Source organism: Schistocerca gregaria, chromosome 5 (genome assembly GCF_023897955.1).
Source record: "Schistocerca gregaria isolate iqSchGreg1 chromosome 5, iqSchGreg1.2, whole genome shotgun sequence".
NCBI classification, from domain to species: Eukaryota; Metazoa; Arthropoda; class Insecta; order Orthoptera; family Acrididae; genus Schistocerca; species Schistocerca gregaria.
The window spans coordinates 101,639,333-101,655,647 of record NC_064924.1 but is presented as its reverse complement, the minus strand read 5'-3'; positions in this window follow the sequence as shown (position 1 = coordinate 101,655,647).

Below are 16,315 nucleotides of genomic sequence, written 5' to 3'. Positions count from 1 at the left end.
GGTCCTATCTCTTTAATATACTCCTGTTTTTGCAATTTCTTCTGTTTTAATTTGAAGTTCATAACCAATAAAATATGGCCAGAGTCCATATTTGCTCCTGAAAATGTCTTACAGTTAAAATCTGGTTTCCAGGCCACCATCTTCCCTCTATAACATGAACTTAAAACCCTTCAGTGTACCAAGGTCTCATCCACATAAATACCTCTCTTTCATGATTCTTAAACAATGTGTCAGAGATAACTGAAGTGAGATTTGTGCAAAATTCTAGCAGGTGGTTTTCTCTTTCGTTCTTTTCTCCCAGTTCATGTTCACCTATTGTTTTCCTCTCTTTCTTTTACTAGAATCGAATTCCAGTCACATATCACAATTATACCTCCCTCTCCCTCCGCTACCCGAATAATGTCTTTTATCTAATAATATATTCTTTCAGTTTCTTTATCGTTTGCGAATACAGTTGGCTTATAAACTTATACTACTATGCTGCATGTTGGCTTGTTGTATACCTTGGCTAAGACATAGCGTTCACTATACTATTCTTAGTAGCTTATCCGCATTCCAGTTTCTGTATTTATTATTTGGCCTACTTCATTTGATGCTGTGTTGGTAACATTGTACAGACCTCAACAAAAGTCCTGTACCTCCTGCCACCGTCCTCCACTAATTCCCACTGTATCTAAAATCAAGCTTTCCCTTTCGTTTTTTAATTTCTATAATCCACTCGTTCCACAGGAATCTAACATTAAGTACTTAGATCCCCCAAGAGAAATGTGTATTCGTAGTAAGTCAGGTAATGACTTCAACTCATTCAACACCGGATCCCACGCTGTACCCAGCTGCAATCCATCGTCTCTATTGAAGGTGTTGTCAGAAATTCTAATCTACGTCGGCGAGACTGTTCGCACTATTGAACGGCGCCGCATAGAACATGAAAGGTGTTACCGTCCGCGCTAGCCCGAAAAGTCAGCTGTAGCACAACATGATCTGGAAAATGGACACCGAATTTCATTCGATGAGACGTCTATCATTAAACGGACTAATGGCTTCTGGGATAGCTTGATTAACTAGGCCATAGATATTAGAATTCCTGACAACACCTTCAATAGAGACGGTGGTTGCAGCTGAGTACAGCGTGGGATCCGATGTTGAGGGAGTTGAAGCGGGCCCGGCAATCGCGCGGCCAAAAGATTACCATATACGGTGCAGGACCGAGCACCAGTGACGTCACGAGCGCGGCTATATAAGCACAGCAATGACAACCACACAACAGTCATCCACTTGACAATGGAGAGGATATCTCTGCCGAAAGCTTGTGGGCCGTAAACCACTTGACGCGGCTTGTAATCCGAGAGTGTTTTATTGGCCGGCCGGTGTGACCGAGCGGTTCTAGGCGTTTCAGTCTGGAACCGCACGACCGCTACGGTAGCAGGTTCGAATCCTGCCTCGGACATGAATGTGTGTGATGTCCTTAGGTTAGCTAGGTGTAAGTAATTCTAAGTTCTAGGGGACTGATGATCTCAGATGTTAAGTCCCATAGTGCTCAGTGCCATTTGAACCATTTGAATATTTTAGTAACGGATATCGCCGTGAAAGCATGCATTCCTACATAATGTACCTCTGCGGGGAGGAGACATGGCGCAGCATCAAACGCCTGGGAAAGCTGCGCGTTAAGAAGGCTAATTTACTAAGCTCGATCGCCTTCCTACTACGCTGCCGTGATGAGAAGACGGTTCCATGTTTTGCCATCATTAATCATCACATCGACACCACGGGAGCCAGAAGAATTTTTCGCTGTGTTAGGTTCGCCCTGCTGCGGGAGAGGATACATTTCACTAGAAAACAGCTGGATACAAACGGTCGTGAGCTTTTGGCACTTCACCTGCAACTGACAAGGTCACTTTCAGCTTTGAACTGGGACTGGATCGACGCAGCAACAGTTTCACAGCACACATCATCGAGACAGAGAGCAACGGAGAAGCAGAAACGGAAATTCAGTAGGCTTGCGCTGCAAAAACATGGAGCATAACATAAAGTTACGGAACGAGCTGTGATCAACATGACAGCAAGAAACATAAACGCAGGTGCCATCTCAGCACTTAAGAAGGGATTTAACTTTGCTCCTTCACCACGAAGCATCCCAATCGCTGTCATATTGTGTGGTGTTGAACAAGCGTTTCATAAGTTTTCTAGTGATGTGGCTGAGGAAATTCGTAGAGAAACGAGTCGTATTCTTTGAAAATACAAACCACCAGTTTCAAACATGACTGGAGCTGAACCCAGTGGCCTCCGTGCTCTCCCAAATGACCCTCTCACCGTCGTCCTACCAGCTGACAAGGGTAGTGCTGCTGTCTTGAAGGAAAGAGTCGACTATGACGCAAAAATCAGACGGATGTTGGGGGACGACTCATGCCAAAAATTACCTCAAGACCCAACATCCAGAATAGTGAGGAAGACTTCAGAGCTTCTGAAACGGTCATCGCTGGAAGCGAATATTATTAAGAACCTCCTCCCCAAGGCACCAAGACCGCCCTCTTTCTATGGTCTGCCGAAGGATCATAAAAACGACACACCGTTGAGGCCGATAGTGAGTACCATCGGATCGCCGACCTATAAACTTGCTAAACATCTGGCCAGCCTCCTCTCTACGCACGTTGGACACTGTGGACACCATATAAGGAATACGGCTGACCATTAATCGGATTAAAGGTCTGCGACTTGCTGAACGGGATAGTATGGCTTCTTTATTCATTCGCGTTCCCGTCATAGATTCTATTGACTTGCTGTCCCAGCTCTTTGAAAACACCATTGTGGATTTATTTTAGGCACACTTTGATGTCATCATATTTCTTGTATGATGGAGAATATTTTAACCAAACTGACAGCGTGGCGATGGAAGTCCATTAGCTCCAGTAGAGCGTTTCGAAGACATCACCTGGGACACGGCTCCTGCATAGCCCAGCTGTTTTTATCGGTACGTCGACTATACTTTTGTCTTTTGGCCCCATGGACAAGAAAAGTTAGAAGAGTTCCTGCATCACCTCAATAGCATCCACGACCACATCAACTTCACAATGGGAGTAGAGATGGAGGGTTACTTGCCGTTCTTGGACGTGCCTGTCCGCTGTAAACCCAATGGGCCTCTAGGTCATAGCGTTTACCGCTAGCCACCAGCTTCCTTCACCCAGCACAGAAACAGTCAGTTCTGAGGACCTTAGTACATCAAGCTGAAACTGTCTCAGACGCTGAAAACTTGCGAGAGAATTGAGCCACTTATGCAGAGTTTTTAAGGAAAACGGCTTCAACAACAATCAGATCTAACAAACAGTGTCATCCAAGCCTCATAGGAAGATGGTCTCTGAAGAAGACACCAAGTAGTTTCCATTCCTACCATTTTGTGGATGGACAACAGGGAAGATCAGTCGGCTCCTGAAGAGGCATAAAATAGACACATTCTTCAGGCCTCCAGCATAGATCCGACAATTAATGAAATCTGTGAAATACGATGTAGGCCTCAGAAGAATTTACAAGATACCGTGTGGATGTGAGATGTTATATGTTGGCCAGACTTCGCACTATTGAACAGCGCTGCATAGAACATGACAGGTGTTACCGTCTGCCCTATCCCGAAATGTCAGCTGTAGCAGAACATGCTCTGGAAAACGGACACAAAATTCCATTCCATGAGACGTCTATTATTAAAAGGACTAATGGATTTTGCGATAGCGTGATAAACGAGGCCATAGAGCTTAGAATTTCTGACAACACCTCCAATAGAATAAACAGGCACATTAAATATAGTGCAGGTCTGTTTTGCAACCAGTTGCTGTCGCTCTACTTGCATTGATATATCCTCTGAATACTCTGACCAGCCACAACATTATGACCACCTACCTAGGAGCCGGTGTGTCAACCTTTGGCACGGATAACAGCGGCAACGCGTCGTGGCATGGAGGGAGCTGGCACCATATCTGCATGCACAAGTCACCTAATTCCCGTAAATTCCAGTCAGGGGGCGGTGATCTCCGACACCACATTCAATCACATCCCAGATGTGTTTGATCGGGTCCAGATCTGACGAGTGCAGACCACCACATCAACTGGAACTCGTCGCTGTGTTGCCATGGCACGTTATCTTGGTGAAAACTGCCATTGCCGTCGGGAAACATGGTCGTCATGAAGCGTCGTACGTGGTCTGCAACACGTGTACTATGCTCCTCGGCCGTCGTGGTGACGAGCTACACTGGACCCACGGATGCCCCCGTGAATGTTTCCCAGAGCATAATGGGGCCGATGCCAGCTTGTCTCCATTCCGCAGTATAGGTGTCAAGGAGTTGCTGTTCCCCTGGAAGGCGACGGATTCACGCCCTCCCATCGGCATGATGTAGAAGGTATAGGGATTGATCAGGCTACACAACGCTCTTCGACTGCGCCAACATCCGGTGCCGATGGTCACGTGCCAATTTCAGTCGTAGTTGACGATGTCGTCGTGTAAACTTTGGCACATAGATGAGTCGTCGGCTACGGAGCCCATCTTACGAATGTTCGATGCACTGAGTATTCAGACACCTTTGTACTCTGCTCACTACTAAAGTCTGATATTAGTTCCGCCACAGATCGCCGCCTGTCCTGTTTTACCAGCCTGCCCAACCTACGATCTCCGACATCTGTAAAGAGGGTAGCAGCCCAATCCCACGACGTCTGGACGTAGTTTCACTTTTCGCCAAGTGCTGAAGACACTCACCACCGCACTCCTGCAACACCCGACTAGTTGGGCTGTTTCCGAAATGCTCCTGCTGAACCTCCGAGCTATCACAGTCTGTCCTCTGTCAAACTCAGTTAGATCGCTCGCCTCTCCATTCTACGGACAGCACACTCACTGATACTACATGAACCGTTCCTCGTCAGGTGAGGCTGCTATCGCCCGGACGATCTTATATCGATAGTAGGTCGGTGATCACAATGTTCCAGCTGATCATTGTATGTATTTACTTTAGTAAATGCAGTGACTCATCTTCCTCGCATGGGAAGTAAGAAAGACAACACACGTAAACACATGGTTCAGCAACTGTAAGCTCTCTAACAGCAAACTTTTAAAATTAATTTTTAATAATGAGGCTGCATAATTATTAGGAGAACTCACATGAGTCTGCTGTACTCCTATCAAAGACAGACTACATATCCGTAACACATACGACTACAACGAAAGTCATTATTATGTTCAAATGGTTCAAATGGCTCTGAGCACTATGGGACTTACATATTAGGTCATCAGTCCCCCTAGAACGTAGAACTATTTAAACCTAACTAACATAAGGACAGCACACCCATCCATGCCCGAGGCAGGATCCGAACCTGCGACCGTAGCAGTCGCGCAGTTCCGGACTAAAGCGCCTAGAACCGCTCGGTCACAGCGGCCGTCCATTATTACGAATATGTACTATTGATGACTGCGGAAGTACTAAATAATAGCAGTTAAAGTTTAACGTTACTTTCTGAATTTATTACTAAATGTCAGTCTCTGTGATTTCCAGCTCTGACAGGCGCACTGTTGAAACCACAAGTCTTCCTTTCAGATACCTATAATTCTTGCAGTCATATGTAATATTCAGCGTAAGGTGCATCCTGTGCAAATCACTCGCGATATCATTAATGCTCTACCTGTTAGTCAGCCGTGTTATATCCCCTTTCATGTCTTTACCGCAACCGCGCACCTCCAGCCCTAGACCCTACAGACTGACTCCGGGATTGGCTCAAAACGATGCCTAATCGTGTGGCAGTTCAAAGGGAAGCAAAGGCATGGGATAGGGTACATAGGTGTAGCTAAGGAGAGAGATACGCTCACGCCCAGCATGGCACGACGACGCATACCAGCACCACATGAAGTGCTTCTCATAGCTGCTAGTGTAAACCACGTCTACCGCTACACTGCGTTTAAGCAGACAGCTTTCACTGGGGTGGCCACAAGAAACTCTCCAGGAAATATTCTAGTAATTTTCTTATTTTAAATAGCTACGAGAACGAGGATATACTTAGAAAATACTGATAACAATAATTTCTATTCTATAATTGTTGTTGTGTGCCAGCCTGTGTGTCCGAGACCACTACGGTCGCTGGTTCGAATCCTGCCTCGGGCATGGATGTGTGTGATGTCCTTAGGTTAGTTAGGTTGAAGTAGTTCTAAGTTCTAGGGGACTGATGAACTCAGATGTTAAGTCCCATAGTGCTCAGAGCCATTTGAACCATTTTGTTGTTGTTGTGTCTTCAGTTCCAAGAATGGTTTGATGCACCTATCCACGCTAACGTGTCCTGTGCAAGTCTACTCATCTCAGAATAAACACTGCAAACTATAGTCATTATGAATTACTTATTGCATTCTTCCCGTGGTCTCCCTCTACAATTTTCGACCCCCACAATACCAAACCAACAGTTCCTTGTTGCCTCAGATTGTGTCCTGTCAACCGATTCCTTGTTTTAGTCAAATTGTGTCACAAATATCCTTTCCCTGCCATTCGATTCAGTACTTCATCATCAGTTACGCACTCTATGCTTCTAGTCTTCAACGTTCGTCAATAACACCATATATCTGAGGAGTTCGCCTTATCTGAACTGCTTACTGCCACTTCCGTGCAAGACGACAAAGGGAGACAAACAGCTTCACAAAAGACTTTTCTAACACTTACGTTTATATTAGATAGTAATAGATTTCCCTTTATCAAAAATGCTTTCCTTTCTATAGGCAGTATGCCTTTCCTTTGGCTATCATCAGCTATTTTGCTGCCCAAATAACACAGGTCATCTATTAATTTTAGTCTTTCGCTTCTTGATATAGTTCGATTTAATTCGACTACATTTCAGTAATCTTGTCTTCCTTTCGTTGACGCTAGTGTTGTAATCATTTTTACCTCATTTGAGCAGTCCATGCGGCAGTGTTAACCATACTGCTCCGGTGCGGCAGTGGTTAGCATTCCAGCCTAATAAGCAAGGAGACGTAGCTTCAAGTTCTGGCCGTGGTACAAATTTTAACTCATTTCTTTAGTTACCATCATTATTATGATAAAGATGTGACTTAAATGTCTCGAGGAACATTTAATTATAGCACTATGCATTCCTTTCAAATGCTCGTCGAAGTCCTTCGCTGTCCCCCACACAATGTCATCAGCAAACCCAAAAGTTTTCATTTCTTCTCCATGAATTTGAATTACCTTTCCAAATGTCTCCATTGTTTCGTTCACAGATTGCTCTATGTACAGACTGAATAACATCGCGGGTAAGCTAAATCCCTGTCTCACTCGTTTCCCATCTACTGCTTCCCTTTCACGTCCTTCGACGCTTGTAACTTACTTGGTTTCTGTATAGGCCGTATATAACCTTCCATTACTTTAATATAAGCCCTGCTACCTTAATAATGTCAAAGTGTGTATTTAATTGAACAGTGTCATAAACTTTCTATAATCTGAAAATGTTTTCAATTTAGGTTTGCCTTTCCTTGACGTATCTCCAAGAAAAGTTGTAGGATCAGTACTCTCTCGCGTGTTCCTACATTGGTCGAAACCCAAACTAATCTTCCCCGAGGTCGGCTTCTATCAGTTTTCCATCCTTCTGTAAATAACTCGTGTGAGTATTTTGCAACACCGACCTATTAGACTGATAGTTTGGTTCAAAAAATGGCTCTGAGCACTATGGGACTCAACTGCTGTGGTCATTAGTCCCCTAGAACTTAGAACTACTTAAACCTAACTAACCTAAGGACATCACACACATCCATGCCCGAGGCAGGATTCGAACCTGCGACCGTAGCACTCGCACGGTTCCGGACTGCGCGCCTAGAACCGCGAGACCACCGCGGCCGGCTGATAGTTTGGTAATGATCACAAATCTCAGCACGTTTCCTATGGAAAAGGAAATTTCTCCGATACATTTTACAGTAGACAAAAAACGTATGCAGGACAACCTATTTATATAGACTTCGCAGCACATTGTTATTTCGTTTTAGAGCAATAAAACAGTTCAGTCAACAGTTTACAGAGTGGGAAGAATCCAATCGCTGGGCGACATAACAAGCAGCAACAGACTGTCTGTTGCATCCATTGTAAACGTCTACGGTCTGACAGAACCGTCTCTGTATATTTCCTTTTCAGATGTCGTATCAAAATCAGTGATCATTTATGGAACTATGTCATCATTAGGGAAAACGTAAGGGAGGTTGTCTACAGCTTTATTGCTCAGTTCTTTCAAGGAGCACGGACTTAATGTGCTAATTGGTAATACTGTAGTTCAAACAGTGGTGAAAGCTGTAGAGTGTTGCACAGAGTTATTTTAAACTCAAGGAAGTTCTGTAGTTTTAGAGTGGCCTACAATAGGAAATGTTTCTATACCAGTACCATTAAAGTACAGAGTTTCTGTTACAATTACTTTTCATCTTTGTTAACGTATTTTGTACGAAGACAAACATTCGCAGGGAGACGCAGCCCACCGTTGTTGACACATCAAACAGGAAGAGCGGAAATCCGTGGGGCTGAGTGGAACGCAAATTTACTCTTCTGCACGAAAAGTACACACAGAGACGGACATCGGACGTCATGTGCCACATTCAGCATCTCAATTACAGGAAAACGAATCTGGTGAGTAATTCGACGACTGCAGACAGGTGTTTTCCTCGTTTGTGCCTCACGGATGTAAATGGTAACCTTTAGATTGTACGTCAATGAAAGTGTCAAAATTGTTCATGTATTTTACAGATCATGTGAATATTCGATCCGGACACTGAAATGCAAATGTTGGCGGATTTCAGTTTTTGGCTCCACACAATATTATTACTATTACCTTGTTGGAAATGTGTCTATTCGTGTGTGGTTAATACATCTCTAAACGTGCAGTGTCAGCATACTCTTCGTAGAGACGAGCGTTCTAAATTCACAATATTAAAGAAAAATATGGATTTATAACCCATTTTCAGTCGAGAACGCATAGTCTTGTGTCTAACACCAAAAAAGATACTAATAAGTATTTAGTTACTACCAACGACCGCTTATTTTACTTGGTAACAGTTACAGAAACTTCGTAAGCAATGGCGTGGGATTTTATGCGGTATATCAGAAAAAAGTGTTACCTACTACTGTACAGCAGAAGGCAGGATATTTTTAACGCTATTGATATTGAGAGCGAATGGTAAGGTATCCCCTTCCTTTCCTTTCTCAAGAAATCCGTTATCAGAAAAGTAAGAGCGGTGCGTAAGGACGCGAATATAATATGCTATGCGAATAAATAACTGTCTTGTACTTTACATGAAAGGAAACACTTCGTGGTAGTAGAATTATGACCACAATTCGTGGTAGTAGAATTATGACCATCTTCCTAAGTCCGTTAAATTCTTCGTTCCGCTCATCGTATATTCATTGTGGTGTCAGACGAGAGACCACTGTATAAGAAACGGCTCTATTCGCTCCTGTGTCCATTTTCTTACATGTCGATATACGTCCTGTAGAATGCCGTAGCTGTTTGGAAGAAACAATGCGATATGTATTTACTAACTAATTCATCAGATATAGGAGTGCAGCAAAGTTACACGTAAATGAATCTTGCCACTGCTACGCGCTTCAACAGGTTTTCAAGACGCTGACGTTTTAGACCCAAAACACACGCGTTTAAACTACATGAAATGCCTAATGCCACGACATAACAGCATTTTCGTACAGTCATTAACAGGCCGAATAAGATTCTTGTTGCACCACGCAAGCCATTTACACCACTAAAACCATTGAGATATTTTTATATGATGCATGCAAATCTTCTTCGGAAATGTGTTGCTGTGTTAACCAATAATGTTCAGTAGTGCAAATTGCGTGAAATGGCACCAAACAGTCGCTGGATTTGTGAGATTCCTCTTAATTTTCACGGCATTTTATTTACTGGTTTCAGCATTGTACTGGACTGCAGCAGTTGACAAGAATAACTCGATCTCTTAAGCAACAATAGATTGATAATACGCCGAGGAGGAAAGCTGCTCCCACGATTGGAAATCAGGCAGAAAGCAGGAAACTCCACATGTCGATGAAACTGCGGTAGCTGAGTGAGGAACTGCCAGTGTGGATCCAACTCGGTGATATTAAACGACAGCAACCTACCAACATCCAGGCGCTAAACTAAGACATTTTCTATTTCAATTATTAATTATTAAAAGCCACTTTCGGCATAGTCTGGGAGTCTGTGATTAAAGTTTTTCTATAACAATCTTTCTTAGAAGTAAACTATTTATACCAAAAAAATAACAGTTATTGTTCTGTCAAGCTTGCATGAATCATTATGAGGTTATACGAAAAGACATTTCCGTGACACACCAAGAACTTCGGTTAGCGTTAGGTTGAATCCGATTCTGATCTCTGTGCGAGACGTGCTATCGGTTTTCGGTAACGATGATTGTATTAAATTATTTAAGTGTCTAATCATTTGCTGACTTTGTTAATAAAAGTGCCGTAGTGGCATCCCAGAATTTATTTAAAGTAGATTAGGTAGTCGCAATTCCACTCTTAGCCACATCGGTCGACTGTTTGCAACTCACAATGAACAGAACAAGCTATGAGAACTGCTTCAAAGGACTACATTAGAGAGAGCATCGAATAGAACACGTAGGACGAAGTCCTACGTGCAGATTCACTAAGCTGTTCCAGGAAAGTGTTAAATTTCACAGTTGCTAGTGGGAAGGAATACCAGTCGTACTGTGTGTCACATCTACCACTTACTACATATTTGTGACTAGTCTGAGTAATATTTATCGAGACTTAACAGCATGAGAGGATCCTGAAAAGATTCCGAATGCCAAATTTCTTCTGTAGATAATCGATTTATCGACCATTAATAGTTTTCCTACGTGGATATGCCTCAGACATTTGTGTTGTGATGCTGAGTGCCACGTTGAGTGAAGCAGGTTGGGCTTAACCGACACGGAAGTTCCATACAAGACAATGAAGCGCTCCCTCCGACCTACTGACTTTGGCAAGATTTGGCGCACTGGTCGGAGATGCCTCGAAAGTTAAACCTGAGAAGAGATTTATGCGACGTTGCAGTCACCAAATGCACATGGACTGAAACATATAAATGTGGTAGGAAGGGAACACCTGCCACAGAAATTACTTGCTGTTACGATGAGGCTTGTACACACGCAGCAAATGTATACATTTGTCACAGAGGCAAATAGTGTTAAGCAACAGATATGGCAAAATAAAGATGGTAAAACAGATTAGCAATTATTTATAATTATCTACTGAAAAAGTATGTAGAATTTAAATGGAGTATAAAGATTTTGTGTGGCAATACGGTCCAATGTTCACTTGCAATGATCTGTCTCTGTATCTGGCATAGTCTGAGGACAGTCTGACTCTTCCTGGGGGGGGAGGGGGGGGAGGGGGGCAACGGGGAAGCCGAACTTTGCCGCACACTAGGTAGTCACTAACTACTGACTAGAGTCGTGTGGATGTTGATGTTTATATGCAAATCTGCTAGATGACTATCACATTCGTAACTACACTGTAGCGGCAGAAAAGCTGGTATAGGCATGCTTATTCAAATACAGATATATGTAAGCAGGCAGAATACGGAGCTGCGGTCGGCAACGCCTGTATAAGACAACAAGGTTCAAATGACTCTGAGCACTATGGGACTTAACATCTGAGGTCATCAGTCCCCTAGAACTTAGAACTACGTAAACCTAACTAACCTAAGGACATCACAGGTGACACGTAGGTAAGAATCCTGTCTGATCACCTGCACCCATTGATATCCACTGTGCATTCCGACGGACTTGCACAATTCGAGTAGCACAGTGCGACACCCTACAGGCCTAAAATTACCACATAGTGGCTCCAGGAACACTATCCTGAGTTTAAACACTTCCGCTGGCCACCAGACTCCCCAGACATGAGCATTATTGAGCATATCTGGGATGCCTTGCAACGTGCAGTTCAGAAGATATTTTCTCCCCCTCGTACCCTCATGGATTTACTGACAGCCCTGCAGGATTCATGCTGTCAGTTCCGTCCAGCACTACTTCAGACATTAATCGAGTCCATCCCACGTCGTGTTGCGGTATTTCCGCGTGCTCACGGGAGCCCTACACGTTATCAGGTGGGTGTACCAGTTTTTTGGCTCTTCAGTGTATTTGTGTGACATAAGGCAGAAGCGTAAAGTTGTCCTTATTGTACAGGTATAGATAGGATACCTGCTGAGGATGGACAAAGACGTGTGCACCTGAAGGAAGCTGTAAATGGAAGAATAAACTGAATTTGCTACATTATGACACTTCAGTATACGTAAGGGTTCGCCAGGACCGGACGACAGGGAGGGCATCCACCAGTTAGTGAGTAGAGGAATAGGAAGAGAGGAGAAATAATGCACGTCTGAATTCCGGTCAGGAAGAACAACGCCAGAGACATATGGCCTAAGCCACCCGCCCTGCAGAAGGGCTGAGACGCAAGAGAGCGGTCGGCCTGGGATCTGCACTCCAAGTAGAGTCCAGCGGCCACCACGTGACTTTTCTCCGACGTTTTCTATCGGCTCCCAATGGCGGCATGCGTTGCTGATTTCGGTCAGCATATTACCGGAAACTGAAACTTCTGCTAATGCCACAGTCCTCCATGGCATGTAGGCTGTGAGGGAACTCATATCGGGAGCGTAGCTGAAAACTGTTACGAAATATTCAGAGTAATATTTTCCCAGACTGGCTAGCCGCCTCGTACCATGTTGTGTGACCTCTTTTGCCGAGGCAGTTAACGTGACCACTCACGTTAAGCGTGAAATACGGCGTCGAGTACCACTCTGTCATAAATCTTCACCTCATACCATCGATTCATTTCTGTGCCCAAACAGGCTAACGTCATTAAAACTTTGAACAATAAGGAAATTGTGCGTATACGTATCAGGTCGAAAGCCTCTTAGTTTTGGGAAAGTAGATAATTTAGTAATTTCCATGTGCTGCAGGTATACCTGAGAAACAAAACCAGTATTTAGACATTAGTCGATTCCATACCAAGTCGTTTTGCGGCATTTCCGCGTACTCACGGGAGCCCTGCACGTTATTAGTTGTAAAAGATCGACGTTGGAATCACAACCAACATCAATGTGCATTGGTCCGAATCGGACTAACTGTAATTCTTTTCTGAATTTGGTAAGAGAATGGAAGCTATTGTGACATGTGTATCATGTTATTTCATGTAAAATTAATGCTTACTGTGATCAAGGTATAAACAGTGATTGTGTGAGTCAAAATATTCAACAACACGTGTCTGATCCTCAGGGCTGATTGCGTCTTGATTTATGTTTATGTTCTCAGGAAATGCAAAACACTTTCTCAGTGTGCATGAAGACGAAGGGAGACCATAAGTATTTAGCGAATACTGCCGGTCTCTGTGACCCCCACCACTTCTCCTTCTCTCTCTGTTGCCTCGAGGACTCACGTTTACCTTTCTGTTGTTGTGAGTCTGCACAGAGCATCAGGTGGTCAAGCAGGGTAGGCAGAGAAATTCTCTGCACCAAACACAGTACAAGAAAGCCACAAGGAGATTTCTAAAACCAGATACACGTCATTTCGGCAGGCCAAGAAAATTCTATTGACTTCTACACTACATTGCAAAGTGACACAGGCAAATGACACTATTTTTCAACATAGTCACCAAGAAAAATGTGGTTTCACGCAAGCGTACCAACCCACAGGAGTCAGGAAGCTGGTAAACGAATCGCAGGGTTTCCATCTAACACCGATGGTGGTCGAGTGGGATCTGGCGGACCCAGTGGTGCACATCCGTTTAGCCACATCTCCACCAGCTCTGGACTATTAGCGCCCTCTGCCTCTACGATATAGGATGGCCGGCGGCAGTTGGTTAGCCCACTTGCGCTTGGAACTCCATTCCCATACCATTGTCCTTGCTTAGTACAGCAAGCCTTAACCTAGTTCCTGTTGTATGAGCTGAACGCTAAATCTCGCTGCTTTATTTGTACTGAGTCGTCATATACACTACTGGAAATTGAAATAAGAACACCGTGAATTCATTGTCCCAGGAAGGGGAAACTTTATTGACACATTCCTGGGGTCAGATACATCACATGATCACACTGACAGAACCAGAGGCACATAGACACAGGCAACTGAGCATGCACAATGTCGGCACTAGTACAGTGTATATCCACCTTTCGCAGCAATGCAGGCTGCTATTCTCCCATGGAGACGATCGTAGAGATGCTGGATGTAGTCCTGTGGAACGGCTTGCCATGCCATTTCCACCTGGCGCCTCAGTTGGACCAGCGTTCGTGCTGGACGTGCAGACCGCGTGAGACGACGCTTCATCCAGTCCCAAACATGCTCAATGGGGGACAGATCCGTAGATCTTGCTGGCCAGGGTAGTTGACTTACACCTTCTAGAGCACGTTGGGTGGCACGGGATACATGCGGACGTGCATTGTCCTGTTGGAACAGCAAGTTCCCTTGCCGCTCTAGGAATGGTAGAACGATGGGTTCGATGACGGTTTGGATGTACCGTACACTATTCAGTGTCCCCTCGACGATCACCAGAGGTGTACGGCCAGTGTAGGAGATAGCTCCCCACACCATGATGCCGGGTGTTGGCCCTGTGTGCCTCGGTCGTATACAGTCCTGATTGTGGCGCTCACCTGCACGGCGCCAAACATGCATACGACCATCATTGGCACCAAGGCAGAAGCGACTCTCATCGCTGAAGACGACACGTCTCCATTCGTCCCTCCATTCACGCCTGTAGCGACACCACTGGAGGCGGGCTGCACGATGTTGGGGCGTGAGCGGAAGACGGCCTAACGGTGTGCGGGACCGTAGCCCAGCTTCATGGAGACGGTTGCGAATGGTCGTCGCCGATACCCCAGGAGCAACAGTGTCCCTAATTTGCTGGGAAGTGGCGGTGCGGTCCCCTACGGCACTGCGTAGGATCCTACGGTCTTGGCGTGCATCCGTGCGCCGCTGCGGTCCGGTCCCAGGTCGACGGGCACGTGCGCCTTCCGCCGACCACTGGCGACAACATCGATGTACTGTGGAGACCTCACGCCCCACGTGTTGAGCAATTCGGCGGTACGTCCACCCGGCCTCCCGCATGCCCACTATACGCCCTCGCTCAAAGTCCGTCAACTGCACATACGGTTCACGTCCACGCTGTCGCGGCATGCTACCAGTGTTAAAGACTGCGATGGAGCTCCGTATGCCACGGCAAACTGGCTGACACTGACGGCGGCGGTGCACAAATGCTGCGCAGCTAGCGCCATTCGACGGCCAACACCGCGGTTACTGGTGTGTCCGCTGTGCCGTGCGTGTGATCATTGCTTGTACAGCCCTCTCGCAGTGTCCGGAGCAAGTATGGTGGGTCTGACACACCGGTGTCAATGTGTTCTTTTTTCCATTTCCAGGAGTGTACTTGGAGAAGTACAAGTTAAGTGAATTTTCAGTTTGCTTTGTTAATTTGTTCGCTAACCATTTCTGTTCCTGTCCAGCTTTCCTACGACTAGTCACACCACCCTGCAGCCCACCATTGCTTACTGTTATGCAAGAGGTCATACTCAATGTAATCAATAGTTGGAATGGAACGCTCTGCCAGACATTCAATTCCTCATCAACAGAATTCGAGAACACCATCTCTCTTCCCCCCCCCCCCTCCCCCCCACCACCGGAAATGTTCTTTCAGTTTGGGAAAATGATGCAAATCGTATGGTGCTAACTCTTGCTCAGCATCACCCACATTTGTGCGGCCTCAATGAAACTGTTGACCAGATTTCCATATGGATGGAAATGAAACTGCATTTGGTCCATTTATAACCAGAATTTTACGTTGAATCTGCGTGAAATTTAGAAGTTTTTGCCCACGTGAATAATACTGTCCCGCGTGCTTCGTTTCAAGAACGTTTGCAGCTGCCGCGCCATTTCACTCCCAGACTACGACGCAGCTGTTATTCGTACTTCAGCGTAACTGTGTCTGCAAGAAACTACAAGGATATGCTCTCTCCTTACCATGTATCACTCTTCTTACAAATTGGTCTTATCGTTGGATGGACTTAGTTTCTGAAGTCCCATCGTATGTCCCGAGCACTATGCAATGGGAAGCGACGTTGTTCATCTGTTATACAATATACGTCGTGAAAAAAAAGAAAAAAATCACTTTCGTCCCTCGTTGACGAAATACAAGTTGGCTTAGAACAACAATAATCAGTTCCTCATAACTTTCATTCTTTCAGTAAAGAGTAGAAAATAATATCAGAATTATTGGGTGCTGTGTAAGTGAGATCTCGTGTTTCTTTTCGAGCACAGGGT